The sequence below is a fragment of the Cetorhinus maximus genome, chromosome 3, assembly GCF_964194155.1.
Source record: "Cetorhinus maximus chromosome 3, sCetMax3.hap1.1, whole genome shotgun sequence".
Lineage (NCBI taxonomy): Eukaryota > Metazoa > Chordata > Chondrichthyes > Lamniformes > Cetorhinidae > Cetorhinus > Cetorhinus maximus.
The window spans coordinates 74,479,201-74,501,317 of NC_135881.1; the positions used below are offsets into that span (position 1 = coordinate 74,479,201).

General features: G+C 43.9%; 1 protein-coding gene across 6 annotated transcripts in view; it reads right to left on the bottom strand.

Annotated features, from left to right (window-relative positions):
* Positions 1-22,117, bottom strand: part of coa1 (cytochrome C oxidase assembly factor 1) — an 89,467-nt gene that overhangs the window by 7,463 nt on the left and 59,887 nt on the right. For 2 of the 6 annotated variants that reach the window (XM_078538580.1, XM_078538578.1), the window contains one exon: positions 13,526-13,607. The exons of the other annotated variants lie outside the window; for them this stretch is intronic. The gene's annotated coding sequence lies outside the window, so the exon portion shown is untranslated. The remainder of the gene's footprint in view (positions 1-13,525; positions 13,608-22,117) is intronic. 6 annotated transcript variants of the gene reach the window in all.

Genomic DNA, 22,117 nt, shown 5'->3' on the forward strand with positions numbered 1-22,117 from the left:
CTCCCTGACATGAAAATGCCCTCTCACCAGGGTTTACAGATCAGGAAGTATTAAACTTAGATTTTCCTGAATGCCAGTGCCTCAGGAGGTGGCACTACACTCAAGAGGTCATTGGGAAGATTTGTCAATTGTTGCTTGAAGACCCACTTCCACCAGGAAATCATAATTGCCCAAAGCACTAAACAGGTAGATATGTAGGCAAAGTAACACCAATTTTCAGTTGCAACAAACAGAATGTGTTCTTTAAGTAGCGTTCATCTCAAGGATACATTATACCAGTGCCTACTTGATTCTATTTGAATGCAGTGGACCTTAAAGGACAGAAAACTGTCATAGCCTGGTGTGTTCAATGTGTGCACTTTCTCAGATACTCACAAATTTGGAAGTTTAAGAAAAATTGTTAACAGTCTGAAGCATTTAAAACAAATAGCTATACAAAGCAGTGTCAACTCTCCTAAAACCTACAATTTAACTGAAAAAGGCATTTAACAGGTGTGAAGGACCAAGACCTCACACTGTATATTTTTATAAAATATATATATATAGATATGCCCATCACTATTACTAATTTTTAAAAAACTGAACAAGACCTTTAAAATGGCTGAAATTGTGTCTGTCTGTGACCCCTGAACAAAAGAAGCCGCTAGGCAGTTTTAGGAAAACTCACACCTCGTTGTCTCTGAGGAGCCACTAATGATCACCCGTGGACTGTACAGCCCAACTTCAAAGAGAACAATACAATGACCATTTGCATTTAAGAACCCAGGCTGGCTAGAAGGAGTTGAATCATCTGCTAAAACAAACGCCCCACTATCTTCCTTTCAATTTTTAATGGCTAAGACTCTTTGGAATCCAGACGATGGCTACACATCCTTTGTCAAAGAAGGTGGAGAGGTGGGAGTCATGTGACATGGGCCTCTGGCTTGTAGAACAAGTAATATTGCCTTACTCAACTGAAAAGCTCAGTCTGCTGTTTAACATCTGACTAGCCGGCAACACCGAAGGAGCTCTGGTCCAGGTTGGATACCTGGCCCCATCTACCCTGCTTCTGCTATACGTTATGCACCATCACCTACAAGGCTGATTCATCTCTGCGTGCCTATCGCAACTTGTGAAGTCCACACCACCGGAAAAGTGAATTCTACATCGGTTTTCAGCCTGCTGACCTCCGTGAGGGAATACCTCATTGAACTTTGATTCTGGACTCTGGAACTCACGTGAACCAATATTTATCTTCTCTGTGGTCTCTGTATTGTACTCTGTACTCATTTATCTATCTCTCTCTGAGTGTGGAGATGACGTTGCGACCCTCATCCCGCAATTTGAGTGTGTGCAAATAAACTAACCCTTTGAGTTCATCCTATCTCAAGTTTGCTGTGAGGTTATTAATAGAAAATTGGATCACACAAAACCAAGGGGTTGGAGAAATACGCCACCGTTTATAAAGAGGGAAACAAATGGTGAGAGGACAAATTAGTGCTGTTTAAATTAACCACCACCTGACCATAACCGAAATTAGGAGCTCACATCTGGGATAACCCATTTGAATTTGGCCAGAGTCAAGTTTAAGACACAAGCCAAATCTGATAAAAAAGAGCCAATTGGAAATCAAAAGAAAAAACTTGGTGGTTGGAACGAATTTTAAAACACAAGCAATTTACCACGGCAAATTCCTTTTTCCCCAACGCTAAGAAAAAGGCAAGTCTGATGCCCAGATGTGGGTCAAGCAAGGAGATCTGAACAATGAAACGTTAGCATCCCTTAGCACAGAGCAACTGAAAGCTGTAGCTAGGGAGGTACAATTAAAGTTACCCAGTAAAGTGAAGAGAAGTGAACTGATCCAGTTGTTGATAGAACATTAGGATCTCACATTTCCGATAGAACAAGTAGATGAAGGGCTCAGCCATGACTCCGAATTCTCTCCCCTCGCCAAATTCAAGCTGGGAAAGCTCAGAATGCAGTTAGAAAGGGAAGCACAGAAGCGGGAAACAGAGAGAGATAGGGAAAGACAGAGAAAGAGAAAGCAAGGGAACAGGAAAGAGAAAGAGAATTCCAACTCTGAAAATTGGAAATGGAACCAGCTGCTCAAAGGGAAAGACAGACCAGACAGCTGGAGTCTTCAAGGGAAAATCTCTCTCTATCCGGTAGCGGCTCCTATCTCCCTACCCCAGATTCACTCTCTGAGGCCCTCAAGTATGTTATATTGATTCAGTCATTCCTAAATTTGAAGGCAGTGACGTGGAGTCATTTTTTGCCACTTTTGAGAAAGCAGCAGGACAGCTAAAATGCCCATCAGATACCTGAATGTTTTTAATTCAAGGACAGCTGTCAAAGAGAGCCCAAGAACCAATATCCATTACAAGCCTACCGACTCCCACAGCTACATCGACTACAGCTCCTCACACCCAGCTTCCTGTAAGGACTCCATCCCATTCTCTCAGTTCCTTCGCCTCCGTTACATCTGATCTGATGATGCCACTTTCAAAAACAGTTCCTCTGACATGTCCTCCTTCTTCCTTAACCAAGGTTTTCCACCCACGGTGGTTGACAGGGCCCTCAACCATATCCGTCCCATCTTCCGCGCATCCGCCCTCACACCTTCTTCTCCCTCCCAGAAACATGATAGGGTCCCCCTTGTCCTCACTTATCACCCCACCAGCCTCCGCATTCAAAGGATCATCCTCCACCATTTCCGCCAACTCCAGCATGATGCCACCACCAAACACATCTTCCCTTCACCCCCCCGGCGGCATTCCGTAGGGATCGTTCCCTCCGTGACACCCTGGTCCACTCCTCCATCACCCCCTACACCTCAACCCCCTCCAACGGCACCTTCCCATGCAACCTCAGAAGATGCAACACCTGCCCCTTTACTTCCCCTCTCCTCACCGTCCAAGGCCCCAAACACTCATTTCAAGTGAAGCAGCATTTCACTTGCACTTCCCTCAACTTAGTCTACTGCATTCGCTGCTCCCAATGCGGTTTCCTCTACATTGGAGAGACCAAACGCAGGCTGGGTGAACGCTTTGCAGAACACCTTCGGTCTGTCCACAAGCATTGCCCAGACCTCCCTGTCGCTTGCCATTTCAACACTCCACCCTGCTCTCTTGCCCACATGTCCATCCTTGGCTTGCTGCATTGTTCCAGTGAAGCTCAATGCAAACTGGAGGAACAGCACCTCATCTTCTGACTAGGCACTTTACAGCCTTCCAGACTGAATATTGAGTTCAACAATTTTAGATCATGAACTTTCTCCTCCATCCCCACCCCCTTTCCGATTTTCCCCCTCTTTTTTGTTTTTTCCAATAATTTATATAGATTTTTCTTTTCCCACCTATTTCCATTATTTTTAAATGTATTTCCATCCATTGTTTTATCTCTACCTTTTAGCCTTTTTCGATTCCTTCACCCCACCCCACCCCCACTAGGGCTATCTGTACCTTGCTCGTCCTGCTTTCTACCCTTAATTAGCACATTCCTTTAGATAATATCACCACCTTCAACACCTCTTTGTCCTTTTGTCTGTGACATCTTTTGGTTATCTCCACCTATCACTGGCCTTCTATCCAGCTCTTCTTGTCCCAACCCCCCACCTTTAAACCAGCTTATATTTCACCCCTTTTCTATTTTTCCTTAGTTCTGTTGAAGAGTCATGCGGACTCGAAACGTTAACTGTGCTCCTCTCCACAGATGCTGCAAGACCTGCTGAGTTTTTCCAGGTATTTTTGTTTTTGTTTTGGATTTCCAGCATCCGCAGTTTTTTGCTTTTATTTAAGTCTATTCTATGCTGACTCCTGATGTGTCCATGAGTTATGAGCAGACCAAGGCTGCCTTGTGCCTTGGTCCTAAGTGCCTACGAGTTAATCCCAGAAGCATATCACCAGCAATTCTGGAATGCTACTTTCTGTTTATGGACAGGGGGTAAGAGGAGAAATTAATGCTGTTCAAATTAACCCCCTTCCTGTCTGTAACACAAGGCAATGATTACGCAAAGAAAATTAACAAATGGCTTTTCCCTTTACCTTCTCTTTTTTCATGGCATTTTTCGCCTTCTCCTTTTGTTGAAGTCATCAACTCTATCTTTGGGACTGGATCCACATCTCCTGTTCACTGCAGTAACCTACCCGAGTGCCCATTTCTCATGAATATGCCTACACAGTGAATGGAGGAAAGCTATTCGACAGTGGAGGCATAATTTCCAAGCCTACTATGTCCACATGCAGCAATGACATCAACGCTTGGAGATAAGTTGAACTTTACTGCAACTTTTGAAAACTCTCGGTGGGAAGTAAGCGAATAACAAAGAAGTTTCAAAACTTTTCTACCTGCCCTGTTCACATCAACTCAGCAAGTTCAGGTTGTTTGGCACACATTGGGGAGGAATTAATCCCTACTCGCCTGTTTTTTGGGTATAAAATTCATGTTGGGAAGACCAGTTTCTGGGCATGTTCTCATGCCCCCAATCATTGCCCCGCTCACCAGCCCCAGAAGTATGACAGCTGCATAATTGGTAACCGGGAATTTTTCATGTCTGGCACCTCTGCCTAAAACAGGAAATTATTCATTTTTAACATGCTAATAAGGGGCTACAGCCAGTTTTTGAACTGCGATGCCTAATTCGGCAAAAACTGACTGGCTTTACTCAAGTAGGTCCACTGTGGCCTACCAATTGGTCATTAAAGAAATGGCTGGAGGCCACCAAGAACAGGCAAGATTTTGTTTTCTCATTTACCTTAATGTGGCGCCAGGAGGACCAGTAGTGCTTTTCCTAGTTTCACAGTAGTACTGTGCTGGCCTGTGTGTTGTCCCCTCCAAAAGCCCCGGTTTGACAAGCTTTGTGGGTCTCACCCCCTCTGCACGTTGCCCTCGAGGTGGCTGTGGTGGGGAAGAGACCGTTGTTCACCTCCTTGTGGATTGTGCCTTTGCAAAGAAGGTCTGGAGATAGTTGCAGTGGTTGCTGTCGAGGTTCATCCCGAGCAGTTCTGTGACACAGGACTCTGTGCTCTACTGGCTGTTCCCAGGGACACACACCGAGACAAACATCAACTGCAGCTGGAGGATCATCAACTCGGTGAAAGACGCGCTTTGGTCTGCCCGAAACTTGTTGGTCTTCCAGCACAAAGAGTTGTCCCCGACCGAGTGTTGCGGACTGGCACAATCCAAAGTCCAGGACTACGTGCTGAGGGACGCACTAAAGCCTGGGGCAGCTGCCACAAAGGCGCAATGGGGAAGGGTCGCTGTCTAAGACCTTTCTGCCACAGTGCACCGAGGGGCTGGGAACTGTTTAAATCCCTTTGGGCTGTACAGCTCAAAATGAAAGGCTGTAAATGATTGTAATATTGTTTGTACTGATGCACCTGGTGATACATTTTGTAAAAGCTGAACCGGATTGTACCCTTGTAATGGTGTTTTTGAAATGGTTTGGAATGTGGTTGAAGATATTTTATGAATAAAGTATATTTTTGCAAAAAAACAAAGTTTGACAAGCTTTGTCAGAATGTCCAACTGGTATTTGCAGCTCATTGGCATTTTGGAAATGAGACCTGAGGCCCAACTTGGAATGTGCCACAGCCCCCCTTGTCTTTAGCCATGCACTCCCACTTCTGTGTCAGCTCCTGATGTAAAACCAATTTCTCTCCCTATTGTAATAGCTGGTGAGTGCAGATATAAATTCAGGCAACAATTAACTTGAACTGACTGCAAGCAAACACTCACAGATTCACAATGCAGAAGAGGCCCTTCGGCCCATCGAGTCTGCACCGACATGTGAGAAACACCTGACCTACCTACCTAATCCCATTTACCAGCACTTGGTCCATAGCCTTGAATGTTATGATGTGCCAAGTGCTCATCCAGGTACTTTTTAAAGGATGAGGCAACCCGCCTCCACCGCCTTCTCAGGCAGTGCATTCCAGACCGTCACCACCCTCTGGGTAAAAAAGTTTTTCCTCACATCCCCCTAAACCTCCTGTCCCATACCTTGAACTTATGCCCCCTTGTGGCTGACCCTTCAACTAAGGGGAACAGCTGCTCCCTATCCACCCTGTCCATGCCCCTCATAATCTTGTACACCTCAATCAGGTCGCCCCTCAGACTTCTCTGCTCTAACGAAAACAACCCAAGTCTATCCAACCTCTCTTCACAACTTAAATGTTTCATCCCAGGCAACATCCTGGTGAATTTCCTCTGCACCCCCTCCAGTGCAGTGCACTCTCCAACAATTACACTATTGCCATTTATCCGAGATAACCCCTGACATTGCGCCAATGGCATTGATCATTTCCAGTCACTAAAGGGACCAATTAGAAAGCTGCCACATAAATGGCATTAAGCATGCCAACTATTTTGGGCAATTCAAGTGGCAGTTTGCACTTCATTAAAGTGCAGCAACCTGCCGTTAAGTCCTAATCCCCCCCAAAGGCCTCAAGAACTCCTGCAAACTCTTCTTGCCAGCTTGCTAAGCGGGACACCTCTGGCTCTGTTCTATAATTAAAATGAGTCCAAACAAGTTAATCATGAATTGAACAGCAGTTTCCCTGTCCAACGGATCATTAGCAACTGATACTGGAGTTTATTAGGAATATTACAGTTAACGTTACCATTTTCTCCAGATTCTGGGTCTGCTTAACTCACTCCCTTACTGATACCTTCTGTCCGCCACTGTCACAGTTTGACTGCCTCTTAAACAGATCCAGGGTTGAAAAAAAGAATCTGATATTTTGATTGTTTTTCTAGTTTATCCTGAACTATTTTATGCCTCCACTGCTTCCCACCATTATTTATCCATTATACCAATGTGTATAGCAGGCGAATCATGTTGACACCAATGCACCTGCTTATAAGCAGTGGGAACTGTACTGTCAAATGATATCCTTAACCCCCGGCGGGTGCCTACGACCATCTAAACAAACAAGTACAAGAGTGAGAAAGAAAGAATTGCAATTGCGATTGTACCTTTCACAACCTCAGCATGTCACAAAAATCTTAAACAATTAACTGAAGTATGTCTCCAGTTGATGTGATGTGTCAAGTGTGTTAGCCTAGTGGGTGGTGCATATTGATCGGTCTGCTTGTCACCTCTTGCTTTCAGCTCTTATCACTAGCTAGCAGTCTAACTATTGTGAAAAGAGAGCCGACTGCATAAGCCTCTCCCACCTGTACACAGCCTCTTCATCAGCAAGCCCAATGTAGTGCCTCTGTGTGATGAGCAGCTATTTCTAAACCAAGTCGTGCCTCAAGGTGTCCTGGTGACATCGAGATCACGCCATTGGCACCAGCTACATCTCACTATATCATCCTCAAAAGTGTCCTCATCACTTGTAGCTATTACAGTGCTGACTGTAACACCGACCATTCCCTGGTGCGTAGCAAGGTCAGGCTTCAGCCAAGGAAACTATACCACTCCAAGAAGAAGGCTGTCCTCAGATCAACACTTTTTATACCACTGACCCAGAAAGGACCCAGGAGTTCTTCAACATCCTCGATCAGGCTCTTTCAGACAACAACGCTCAAGGCCAGAGTGCGGTGTCAAGGTGGGATCATCTTCACAGCACCATCTATAATGCCGGACTCACTGTGTACAAGAAAATAAATCAGAGGAATGCTGTCTGGTTTGAGGCTTATTGGACTGAAATGCAGCCAGTTACTGCAACCAAGAGGAGAGCCCTCAAACTGTTGGCAAGCTCCCAGCAAACAATTAAGATGCTCTCAGAGCTGCCAGAATCTAGTCTCAGCAGACTGCTCGGCACTGCACCAATCAATGCTGGTTGAAACTGTAACAGCATACAATCTGCTGCTGAATCCAGGGATACAAGAGGAATGTATGAAGGAATCACGAAAGCAACAGGCCCAGCAAGAACCAAATCAGCCCCCTTGAAGACAAAGACAGGGATGATCATTACTGAAACTAGCAAGCAGATGGAAAGGTGGGTGGAGCACTATCTCAAACTCTATGCAACAGGGAACGTTGTCACTGGAGAGGCTCTCAGCGACATTGCAGACTTTCCTGTCATGGAGGAGCTGGGTGCGAATCTACCAAAGTAGAGCTCAAGAAGGCCATTTGACCATCTTGCCAGTGGGAAAGCCCTAGGGAATGATGGCATTCCACCTGAAATTACCAAAAGTGGAAAGCCAGAACTGCTCCAGCATGTCCATGAACTTTTGTCTGTCTGCTGCAAGGAAATGCTTGTGTGCTGAGGCATACATGATGCAAACATTGTCACCTTGTACAAAAACAAAGGGGGTCGCAGGGACTGCAACAATTAACAAGGCATCTCCTTGTTAAGTGTCGCGGGGAAGGTCTTCGCTTGGTGTTGCTCTGACCAGTTTGCAGGCCCTGGCTTCACACATCTACCCTGAGCCTCAGTAAGCATCAGAGCTGGCAAATCGACACTTGACATGATTTTATCACTTTGGCAGTTACAGGAGAAGTGACACAAACAAGTCAGACCACTCTACATTTCCTTAATAGACCTCACCAAAGTCTTTGATCTCATCAGCAGAGATGGACTCTTTAAACTGCTGCGGAAAATAGGCTGTCTACCTGGATTCCTGGACATCATTTCTTCTTTCCATAAGAACATGTACAGTTCTGTCAGTTACAATAGTGTGACATCGGATGCTTTCAAGATCAGCAGCGGGGTAAAGCAGGGCTGCATCCTGGCACCAACTCACTTTGGAATATTTTTCTCCTTGCTGCTATTGTACACTTTTGGTGACTCAAATGAGGGTGTCTACCTGCATGCCAGAGTTGATGGCAAGCTGTTCTACTTGGCAAGGCTGTGTGCCAAGATCAAAGTGTGTAGTGTCCTAGTCCATGAGTTGCTGTTTGCTGATGACACTGTGTTGGCATCCCACACTGAAGCATGCTTGCAGCGGCGTGTAGATAAATTCTCCTGGGCCAACAATCAGGATCAGGAAGAGCAAAGTCATGGGCAGGACATGAAGACTCCACCTTCCATCAACATCTACAACCTCACTCTGGAGGTCATCGACAACTTCACATACCTTGGATTAACAATGGCCAGCAACCTGTCCCTTGATGCTGAAATCAGCACCAGGATTACCAAGACCACAGCTGTCATGTCAAAATTTAGAGCTCGAGTGTAGACCAACAACAAACTAACTGAAAATACAAAGCTCCGTGTGTACCAGGCTTGTGTTCTCAGTACCCTCCTTTAGAGTGGCGAAGCTTGGACAACTTATTTAAGCATCCACTGCCTCAGACAAATATTGGGCATCTCCTGGCAGGACAGAGTGCTGAATATGGAAGTGCACCAGCGTGCAGGAATTCCCAGTATGTTTGCCTTCACGAGTCAGTGGTGACTCCGTAGGTTGGGTTATGTGAACCGAATGGATTACAGCTACATCCCCAAAGACATGCTCTACGGCGAACATGCTATCGGCACAAGACCACATCTGTGATATACTGATGTCTGCAACTGAGACTTTAAGTTGACTGGGATCAAAGTCGATGCATGGAAAGTCCTTACTGGTGTCCGGAATGCCTGGAGACAAGCATTCAGGAAGGGCATGGAAAAAGCAGAGGACAAAAGAAATGACCAGATGGCAGAAGAGAAAGCCCGCCGGAAGGAAATAATATCAGTTGACCTCAGGCCAACACTATTCATTTGTGCCAGCTGTTGAAGGGACTGCTGCTTACGAATTGGCCTCGACAGCCACAACAGATGATGTTCACTCCTGAAGTGACAAACACCCAGGTGCAATCCAACATCTCCCAAGGCAGACAGATGCCTAACTGTAACTTTTGAAGTGAGGTGAGCTGCCTTGGTATCGAGGCAGCATTTGACCAAGTGTGGCCTAGAAAATTGAAGTCAATGAGAATCAGGGGGAAAACGCTCAACTGGTCGGAGTCATACCTAGGAGCAAAGAAGATGGTTGTAGATGTTGGAGTCCAATCATCACAGCCCCAGGACATCACTGAAGGAGTTCCTCAGGGTAGTGCCCAAGGTCCAACTATCTTCAGCTGCTTCATCAATGGCCTTCCCATCATAAGGTCAGAAGGGGGGATGATCACTGATGATTGCAGTGTTTAGTACCATTTGCAACTCCTCAAATAATGAAACAGTCCGTGCCCACATGTAGCAAGACCTGGGAAACATTCTGATGGGCTGATAGTAAAAAGTAACATCCCTGCCAAACAAGTGCCAGGCAATAACCTTCTCCAATGAGAGAGAACTTAACCACTTCCCTTTGACGCCCAATGATATTACCATTGCAGAATCCCCCACTATCAACATCCTGGGGATTACCATTGACCAGAATCTTAACTGGACCAGCCATATAAATACTGTGGCTACTTGAGCAGGTCAGAAGCTGAGAATTCTGAGGCAAGTGACTCACCTCCTGACTCCCCAAAGCTTGTCCACCATCAACCTTGCACAAGTCAGAAATGTGATGTAATATTCTCCACTTGCTCGGATGAGTGCAGCTCCAACAACACTCAAAATGCTTGACACCATTCAGGACAAAGCAACCTGCTTAATGGGCACCACCTTAAATATTCAGTCCTACCACCACCTGCGCACAGCGGCAGCAGTGTGTACCATCTACAAGATGCACTGCAACAACTCATCAAGGCTCCTTTGAAAGCCGTAACCTCTACCACCTAGAAGGACAAGGGCTGCAGATGCCTGGGACAACCACCACATGCAAGTTCCCCTCCAAGCCACACGCCATCCTGACTTGGAAACATATCACTGTTTCTTCACTGTCACTGTGTCAAAATCCTGGAGCTCCCTTCCTAACAGCACTGTGGGTATTCCTGAACCAGATGGACTGCAGCGGTTCAAGAAAATGGCTCACCACCACCTTCTAAAGGGCAACCTAGGTGGGCAACAAATGTTGGCCTCACCAGCAATGCCCACATCCCATGAAAAAAAAAATGCGGTCACTATTGTAATGTAGGAAACACAGCAGCCAAGGTTCCACAAACAACAAAATGACAATGACCAAATAATGTGTTTTAATCAGTCACTGATACCGTCTTGCAAAGTCAGGAGAGGTACATTATGGGGTGAAGTCATACAAACATACGAATTAGGAGCAGGAGTAGGCCACTCGTCCTCTCGAGCCTGCTCCACCATTCAATAAGATCATGGCTGATCTGACTGTAACCTCAACCCCACATTCCTGCCTACCCCCCGATAACCTTTCATTCACTTGTTAACTCTGCCTTAAAAATATTTAAAAACTCTGCTTCCACAGCCTTTTGAGGGAGAGAGTTCCAAAGACTCTCTACCCTTTGAGAGAAAAAATTTCTCATCTCTGTCCTAAATGGGCGACCCCTTATTTTTAAACAGTGACCCCCCGTTCTAGATTCTAACACAAGAGGAAACGTTCTTTTCACATCCACCCTGTCAAGAGCCCTCAGGATCTTAAAAGGTTTCAATCAAATCACCTCTTAGTCACTTTCAAGTCAGCACAGTGAAGGGTGTTTGAAACACTGCCAATTTGTAGAAACAGATGTTGGACCTATCAGAGTTTCATATTGCATCTATGCTGAGATTGCCCCACAATGCGCCTCTTCTAATGATTCGAAACTCTATCAGTGGCTCTCCTACTTGATATCTTAGGGCAGCCCACCCTTCTCCTGTCCTGCCACCACTCCCTCACCCACCATCCTTGGTAGCCTCACTGCTCCAATCCAGTTTGGGATCTTCTGAACTGACAGAATATTGTGCTGAGATCCTCACCTCCAAATCAGGAGGTTTTTAGATTCATTCCCACTTCAGGAATTGATTACATGATCTAGGCTGACACACCACTGCTGCAAGGTCAGAGACACTGTCTTTCAAATTAGATCTTAAACTAAGGTTCCAAATGTCTGTTCAGACAAGTGCTGCACTTTTGAGTAAGAACAAGGAATTCTCTGTGTCCTGTCCAACATTTCTCCCTCAACCAACATCACCAACTAAGATTATCTGATCAGTTATCTCATTTGCTGATTGTGGAATCTTACTTTGCACAAATTGGCCGTCACATTTGTCACCACAACAAAGATACCCACACAGCAAAAAGTAACTCATTCACAAATTATTTCTTGTTTCCTTTTTGATCTGTGATAAAGACAGAAGTCTTCACCAAAACTAGATTCCCCACAATTTAATCCATTGTTCTTTCCTGAAGGAGGTGGCTCCTGCTTTAATATGGTTCAATGAGATTAGCAGTTTATCAATACCTCGCACAGGTAGGCATTCTTCAGAGAAGGGCCCAGCTAGTGATTGTGACTGAAGGGAATCAAGTTATTCTGATTCTGTTCACACAATTGTGCATTTCAAAGAACTGCAACCTTTATAGCATCAATATGGCATCATTCTCTATACGTGTTATACTGCAGACATGTTACAATATGAGTGAAATCTGTCTTTTGACATTATTAACTACGGTAGTTAACTATACTCATTTTTTTAAAGGTATGTAACTTGTTACTTTTATAACATAACCAGTTTCATTTTATTCTCACCGCCGCACCCTTTTTCAAAGCTGCGCGTGCCCCCAGTTTCATTTTATTCCTGTTCTCCAACATTATCAGTATTACTAAACTATTTTTAAGAACTGTCCAGTTACTTCTTTTATTCACTTCCCCTAACAACTTAACTAAATAAAGTAGCTGCATAAAATAAGCATCTTTCACAGCTCACTCCCACTAATTTAAGGCAATTTTAGAGTATCTTATTTACTTTTTTAGTGCAACTCATATTATGTCATGGTAATAAAATAATCTGAATTAGTTTTAAACAGCCTGTCCCAGGCAGTTTTTGATAACACCTAATTACTGTCACAAATTGATACAGGATGGTTATGTCACAACTTACTCCCACCAATGTGATGAGGCTTTAAGTTATTTTAATAGCTTTTTTTCTCCCTTTTGCCACAATCTCACTGCATTCTCTCTAGAAACCAGAAGCTGCAGTCTTGTGATTTTCAGCTCCCTGTACCCTTTAGAACTGGTGCAATCCTAGAGAGCTAACTTTAGTTCTCTCCAAGCACTCTGGAAGAACGGCATTCTCAACACAAGTAAACATGTAGGACATTTGCACAACACTGCATGGTTATTTATAATTGTAGCAGTAAATGACATTCTTCTTCTGACAGTAGTGAATGTTAATCTTTCTATCACCATAATGTAACACACACCAGGCCCAATTCGCAATTTTGTTCGTCTCAGAGCCACCATCGTTTCCATATTCAGATTGTTAATTCTATATAAATTGGGTATTAATTGTATTCAGGTGGTTAGTATTAATTGCAGACTTAACTGTGCATTTCTAGCATTCATGCATTTATGTATGAATGGTGTTTAGGGCAATCCTAACAATGATGAAAGGTCTGAAACTTAAACTCTGTTTCTCTATCCATAGATGCTGTCAGACCTGTTGAGCATTTCTAGCATTTTCTAGTGTTCCTAATAAAGTACTTCTTGTTTGTCTCTGTACAACTTTGGGTGTGTCCCAATCCAGGTGCCAGCCATGCAAATAAATCCATGTTGTTTCAAGAGACTGAGCTTAAAACTTTGTTGCAGTGATGATGATTATTTTCAGATACCAAGTACGGATCTATCTCAGCTACAAGTTTCCTTTCAAAATCTGTAAATTGAGACAGAAAATAGAGGGTTATGCTGCTAAATTAGATGAGGAATGGGCGGTATGTAAACGTTAACATGCATTGGTTGGGCCAAATGGCCTGTTTCTGTGCTGTATATTCGAGGTAATTCTCTGAGTAAAATTAAATCAAACTCACCTGGCTCCAGCTTCTAATAAAGACTCTTTATGAGCTAATATCAGAATGTCCCATTACCATTATACTATCACAAAGGTTGTGCTTTAGATCTTTTTATACACACAGTAATGCCACAATAGCCAGTCATCCGTGCAAGGCCCATATAGAATAAATTTTTAGATCAATACTTTGACAAGTTTAAAAAACAGGACTACTTGAAAATTGGACCAACTTTTCAAAAGGTAGTGATTTCTTACACCTTTGCTCACATATACAAAGTTCCTTCCTCACACAGTGGCACGATGCCTCCTGTTCATTGTAACTACAACAACAATTTGCATTTATATAGCAACTATAACATAGTAAAATGTCCCAAGGTACTTCACAGGGGATATCAAGTAAAATCTGACACCAAGCCACATAAGGGGAAGGCAGGAGACCAAAAGTTTGGTCAAAGAGGTAGTTGTTCAGGAACATCTTAAAGGAGAGGGGCAGAGTGGTTAGGGAGGGAATACTGGAGTTTAGGGTCTCAACAGCTTAAGGCATGGCTGCAAAGATGGAACAATTAAAATCGGGGATACTCAAGGGGCCAGACTTGGAGGAGTGTGCAGATCCCAGAAGGTTGAAGGAAATAACAGAGATAGGGAAGGACAAGGTCATTGAGGGACTTTAAAGCAAGGATGAGAATCTTAAAATCAAGGCATTCTCTCTCAAAGTAACTGGCGTGGGAATCTCACATAGAATACTAATGTCTTTTCTACAAAATGTTAGTGCTAGGGTCTTCCTCAGTTACAGAGTTTCTCCCTCTCTGTTTCTCAGGCCCCTCTCTCTCCCAGTGCTAGAGTTCTTTGCATGCATTGCTTTCTCACCCAGTACTCCCCAGAGTCGTCTCTCCACCATAGTGCCAGTTAATACAATATCAGGGTCTGCCTCAATCTGTACCAGTCCTCATCTGCACAATGCCAGTGGCAGTGTCTCTCTGGCTCTTGGTATAATAACACTTCCCTGGCACATTTGCAATTGACTTACCTTACAAAAAACTTACAAGTATGAAATAACAGAAAATTATACCACATAAAAACAGAAAAGCAAACCCATTAAATCACTCAACATACTTTGTGAAATTATTTTTCCTCATCAGATTCACAACTAACATAATAAAAACATTTTAAAGTGATATTATTTTACATATTGTGACTAGACTTGTGTCTTTGGGCAACATCTTCCCGTGCGTCCCGTCATCCCGCGACATTTAGATTTTCAGTTCGGCGGGCACGCAGCCACTGTCAACGGCCTATTAAGGCCATTAAAAAACTAATTAACCTCGTTGATGGACCTGCCTGTCCAACCTTAAGGTTGGCGGGCAGGCCGGGAGCCCAGGCGGGCTTCTGAAAAAACATGAAACCTCATCCACGGGCAGGATGAGGTTTCATGAGGGTATGTAAATTTTCATTAAAGGTTTCAATAAAAATTTTGGACATGTCCCAACTCGTGTGACAGTGTCACATGAGAGGACATGGCAGGGAAATTTTTAAAATACCTTTATTTCAAGTTTTAAATCGGAGACAATCTCCCTGAGGCAGCACTTTGCCTCAGGGAGATCTGTGCGCTCTTTCGCACGCATGCGCGAAAGAGCGCACTCCCGGCTGAGGGAATCCCGCTCCGCCCGCACAGGGAGCGCATAGCGCTTCCTGGCGGATGTCACACTGGGTGGGCCTTAATTGGGAGGCACAGATCAGAAGGCCTCCTGCCCACGGCCGCTCCCGCACTTCCCCCCTCCCGACGGGGGGAAAATGTTGCCCTTTGAGCACCTTCGTTAATGTCTCCAGTTGAAGGTCGGAGTGTGAAGTTGATATTCTCCCACATCCCCTCCACCTCAGTATCACTTTAGTCATCTGAAAGGAACTCCCAAATACACATGCACCTGTAATTTCCAGGATGCCACAGCTTGAGCATATACAGTGTGGAATTTTTTGCAAGATACGTTAGCATGGTTCTTCAAGCTATAGAAAGGTTTTTGAATATACAACTACAATGATTCATTGATGGCATTTAATCCTTCTCAACATTAACCTTAATTTCTGAGTGACTTTTTTTGAGCAACACTTATGTTCACATTTATAACAGGAAAACCTTATGTTAATTTAACATTTTGTAAAGGTAAAGTCTATGACAATATTTTATAATGAGAAACGTCTATGTCAATATTGCCTGTCATGCAGTAATTCTAGGCCTCCCCCAATTAGTGAAGACAAATGTAGGTCCCTTACAGTCAGAAACAGGGGAATTTATAGTGGGGAACAAAGAAATGGCTGACCAATTAAATACATACTTAGAACCAAAGGAGGACACAAATAACATACCAGAAATGTTGGAGAACACAGGGTTTAGTGAGAGGGAGGAACTGAAAGAAATCAGTATTAGTAGGGAAATGGTGTTGGGGAAATTGATGGGATTGAAGGCCGATAAATCCCCGGAGCCTGATAATCTACATCCCAGAGTACTTAAGGAAGTGGCCCTAGAAATAGTGGACGCATTGGTGGTCATCTTCCGAGATTCTATAGACTCTGGAACAGTTCCTACAGATTGGGGGGTAGCTAATGTAACCCCACTATTTAAATAGGGAGGCAGAGAGAAAACAGGGAATTATAGACCAGTCAGCCTGACGTCGGTAGTGGGGAAAATTCTAGAGTCCATTATAAAAGATTTAATAGCTGAGCACATGGAAAACAGTGGCAGAATCGGACAGAGTCAGGATGGATTTATGAAAGGGAAATCATGCTTGACAAATCTACTGGAATTTTTCGAGGATGTAACTAGTGGAGTTGATGAGTGGGAGCCAGTGGATGTGGTTTATTTGAACTTTCAGAAGACTTTCGACAAAGTCCCACATAAGAGATTGGCGTGTAAAATTAAAGCGCATGGGACTGGGGGTAGTGTATTGAGATGGATAGAAAACTGGTTGGCAGACAGGAAACAAAGAGTAGGAATAAACGGGTCTTTTTCCAAATGGCAGGCAGTGACTAGTGGGATACCGCAGGGATCGGTGCTGGGATCCCAGTTATTCACAATATATATTAATGATTGAGTTGAGGGAATTAAATGTAATATCTCCAAATTTGCAGATGACACAAAGCTGGGTGGGAGGGTGAGCTGTGAGGAGGATGCAGAGATGCTTCAGTGTGATTTGGACAAACTGAGTGAGTGGGCAAATGCATGGCAGATGCAGTATAATGTGGAGAAATGTGAGGTTATCCATTTTGGTAGCAAAAACAGGAAGGCAGATTATTATCTGAATGGCTATAAATTGAGAGAGGGGAATGTCCAACAAGACCTGGGTGTCCTTGTACACCAGTCGCTGAAGGTAAGCATGCAGATGCAGCAGGCGGTAAAGAAGGCAAATGGTATGTTGGCCTCCATAGCCAGAGGATTCGAGTACAGGAACAGGGATGTCTTGTTGCAATTGTACAGGGCCTTGGTGAGACCACACCTGGAATATTGTGTGCAGTTTTGGTCTCCTTATCTGAGGAAGGATGTACTTGCTATAGAGGGAGTGCAGTGAAGGTTTACCCGACTGATTCCTGGGATGGCAGGACTGACATATGAGGAGAGACTGAGTCGATCAGGATTATATTCACTGGAGTTCAGGAGAATGAGGGGAGATCTCATAGAAACCTATAAAATTCTAACAGGAGTAGACAGGGTAGATGCAGGAAGGATGTTCCCAACGGTGGGGGAGTCCAGAACCAGGGGCCACAGTCTGAGGATATGGGGTAGACCATTTAGGACTGAGATGAGGAGAAATTTCTTCACCCAGAGAGTGGTGAGCCTGTGGAATTCGCTACCACAGAAAGTAGTTGAGACCAAAACACTGTATGCTTTCAAGAAGGAGTTAGATATAGCTCTTGGGGCGAAAGGGATCAAAGGGTATGGGGAGAATGCGGGAGCAGGCTATTGAGTTGGATGATTAGCCTTGATCATAATGAATGGCAGAGCAGGCTCGAAGGGCCAAATGGCCTACTCCTGCTCCTAGTTTCTATGTTTCTAATTAGGAGACACTGTTGTAGAGGTGATCCAGGTCGTTCCATCATTTTGCCTTTTACAACTCATTTTCAGGGTTTTGTTTAACCAGTTTCACCACCATTTTGACCAATTTAGCGGTTTTCACATAATTCTCAGGGCAGCCAGGTTCACAAAACCTATTGTTTTCAGCTGTCTGATTTCTGGTCTTGAACCATAGCCTACCCTGTTCCCCACTGCCTTTCTTTCTCTCCACAGTCGTGGGCTTGCCTCAAGTTTAGCACAATCTGCTTGATCCATTCCCTGCGACTAGATCACCTTTGGGGCAGTGGCGAGTTTACAGTTAGTGGAGCCCTGTGCTTACCTTCATTTTTGGTCCCATCCCCCACTCCGCCATCCCCCCGGGACCTCCCCCATCCCAGACACAACCCAAAGCTACGGGGCATTGGTTATTTCATCAGCTGTATTCGTCTTACAATTTCTTTAGAAAAATCCTCAAGGGTCTCCCTTCTTTGAAACCAATTAAGAATTGAAATGGTTCAATCTTCTCTTCAAAGAGAATTATTACATTTTTACCTTTATTTTGTTCAGATAAGTTATCGAGATCTGAAGGCTGGAGTTTATTTGGAATCTATTCCCCTTGGGGACAACCAAAAGCAGGTTCGGACAGCAATGGAAACAATGGGCCGGGTTAGATCCACTCCCTTTCTGTTTATATCAGATGTCATTTCGTTCATATTAAGGCTTGTATCAAAACTAATACCGAACTGTATTATGACATGATGGGACTTTTTAGGGTATGAACTGTACATTTAAAAAATCCTTTCTAACTTGTAAAAATTTCACTTGCCGTTTACAAGGGGAGATAAACAATTCCTCAAACTTTGAATGGAAGTTTGATGACATGAACACTTCAGCCCCAACGAAACTGTACAAGCCCAACATAACCAGATTAATTCATTAATTAAAATGACATTAAAGAATCTGAAATAAAATCAGAAAATGTACATCAGGCCCACCAGCAGCTGAAGTGGAAAAATATGCACGGTCCCACCATATTCCCTTGGGAACAAGTCCCATTGCAAAGACTTGAACATGCACATGAAAAGAAAATTCAAGGCTGACACTCTTGGTACAGTACTGAGGGAGTGCTGCACTATTGGAGATGCCATCTTTCTTCTAACTTAAACTGAGAGGCGCAGAGAGGTCTCTGTTTAACTTAAGATCATGACCAATGCCTTCTAATGTTGCTTCCTTCAGAGATAGAATCACAGAATCACAGTGCAGAAGAGGCCCTTCGGCCCATCGAGTCTGTACCGACACGTGAGAAACACCTGACCTACCTACCTAATCCCATTTACCAGCACTTGGCCCATAGCCTTGAATGTTATGATGTGCCAAGTGCTCATCCAGGTACTTTTTAAAGGATGTGAGGCAACCTGCCTTCACCACCTTCCCAGGCAGTGAATTCCAGACCGTCACCACCCACTGGTTAAAAAAGTTTTTCCTCACATCCCCCCTAAACCTCCTGCCCCTTACCTTGAACTTATGCCCCCTTGTGACTGACCCATCAACTAAAGGGAACAGCTGCTCCCTATCCACCCTGTCCATGCCCCTCATAATCTTATACACCTCGATCAGGTTGCCCCTCAGTCTTCTCTGCTCCAACAAAAACAACCCATGTCTATCCAACCTCTCTTCATAACTTAAATGTTTCATCCCAGGCAACATCCTGGTGAATCTCCTCTGCACCCCCTCCAGTGCAATCACATCCTTCCTATAACGTGGCTACCAGAACTGCAAACAGTACTCAAGCTATGGCCTCACCAAGGTGCTATACAACTCCAACATGACCTCCCTACTTTTGAAGGTTTACTAGATTGATACCTGGAATGAATGGGCTGTCTTATTGTGAAAGGTTGGACAGACTGGGCTTGTTTCCACTGGGGTGAGGGGTGATTTGATTGAAGTGTGTAAGATCCTGAACGGTCTTGAAAAGGTGGATGTGGAAAGGATGTTTCCTCTTGTGGGTGAGTCCAGAACTAGGGGACACTATTTTAAAATTAGGGGTCACCCTTTTAGGACAGAGATGAGGAGAAATTTTTTCTCTCAGAGGGTTGTGTGACTTTGGAATTCTCTGCCTCAGAAGGAGGTGGAGGCGGGGTCACTGAATATTTTTAAGGCAGAGGTAGATAGATTCTTGTTAGACAAAGGAATCAAAGATTATCGGAGTTAGATGGGAATGTGAAAATCGAAACACAAGAAGATTGGCCATGATCTTATTGAATGGTGGAGCAGGCTCAAGGGGCCAAATGGTCTACTCCTGTTCCTATTTCTTATGTTCTTATATCGGCATTAGCCGAGCACGCCGCCATGGTACGCACACTATGACTGCACCTTGGCTTCACAAGCTCTGACTCAATCCAATACCAGGGCTCCTCCTTTAGGCTGTCCCAATGTGTCTTCCATTCAATAAAGTCCATTTGAAGTGTAGTCACTGTTGTAATATGGGAAGCGCAACGGTTAATTTGTGCAAATTGACTGGAAGCAACGATACAGGAATCTACTACTAATGGGTTAAAAGATTCTTTATACAGTATCTCCTGTGTCACAATTTTTCAGTCACATTTTTACCATCGTGCTATGGTCATCAACACTTTCACCATTACACACTACTGAGTGGCTCAAAGTAAACTAGTAATGAATCAAGAGCAAGGTTAGTGATGAGAAAACTGCCAATTAGAAAGTACTAAAGACGTAGGAAAACTGCCAATGGTTTACATAAGCAGTCAGGAGAACTGGCAAGGCGGAAAGGAAGTGGTGAACCAGCATCACACAAAACACCTTTATTACTCATGTTTCTAATGTTCGACTAATATTTTCAACAAAATAAAACATGTAATTTTTCAGAATAAATTTACCCAGTGACAACAGGAAGAGTAGAGAAGAAGGGGAGTACCTAATGGCACAAAAAGGCTGTGGCAGGGTCAGCAGAGAGGTGGGAATGGAGGGATGGGTGTTGCCTAAATGCCTGAAAAGAGGTTTGGGTTATATTCTCCTATGACCACCATCCCCACAAGATTGAGAGATTACTGGATTGTGACCACCTCCTGCCCCAAATGCTGTCAGATCCCAGCCTACTCCTAGGACTGTTAGACTCTTGCTCTCCCAGTGCTCTTCCTCAGTTTTCCTGGGCTTCTGGACCCTGGCTCATTTGCTCTCAAATGCCGGAACTTCCTATTAGAGTTCACAAATGCTTAGGTCACACTCCCAGTACTCCTAGATGTCAATACTGTTAGCTATGCTTTCAGATGCCAACATCTCCATCCAGAATCTAACACTCTTATCACTGTGATCCCACAATCTGCCGCAGTGTGTGCATCATCCTTCTTTTGCATCATCCTTCTTTGCAATATTCCTAAATCCAGGGATCCCGTATCCTTGGACTACAAAGCCCAGGGAACCTTTCCTGTACTGCCTAGCCACATGTCCCCTTCCCAATGCAGTTTGTTTTAAATAAGAGACTGATCACAATTTTTGGTTTTAGATCATATCAGTTATATCATAGATTTTTTTTAAAATCCATCCATGGGATGTGGCCGTCACTGGCTAGGCCAGCATTTAGAGGGCATTTTTAAGAGTCAACCACATTTGGAGTCACATGTAGGCCAGACCAGGTAAGGACAGCAGATTCCCTTCCCTAAAGGACATTAGATGGGTTTTTACAACAACTGACAATGGTTTCATGGTCACCATTAGGCTTTTGATTCCGGCTTTTTCATGAATTCAAATTCCACCATCAGCCATGGGATTTGAACCCGGGTACCCAGAGCATTACCCTGGGTCTCTGGATCACTAGTCCAGTGACAATACCACTGCGCGATTGCCTCCTCATTGAGATATTGTGCTGATCACAGTTTAAATTTCTATACCACTTAGAGGCACACAAAAATAGTAAACTGGTATGGAGGGAGAGAGAGCCAAAACAAATCAGCAAGAAAAAAAAGCGACAAAGGAAGTGGTCATCAATCAGTTGCAGCATATAGTTATGTAAGTCACATGAGAAGAATACAAAGCAATACATTGAGGGCACAAGCAAACTATGAATTATGTAATAATAGTTAACTAGTTATTTCATTCATTACTGTACCCTGACTATATCAGGCCTCAGGCTGTATCCCAACTAAAAGCAGCCTATTCTTTGAATGTGATCCTTACTGCTTTAATTATGACTTTATAGACAGAGCTCAGCTATAGCTACTCTTAAAGGCACAGCGACATCACAAAAAAGTGTTCAATAAATCTTTCTTCATTTGATTACAAGCACGTGACAAAATAGGATAAAATATGGCAAAAT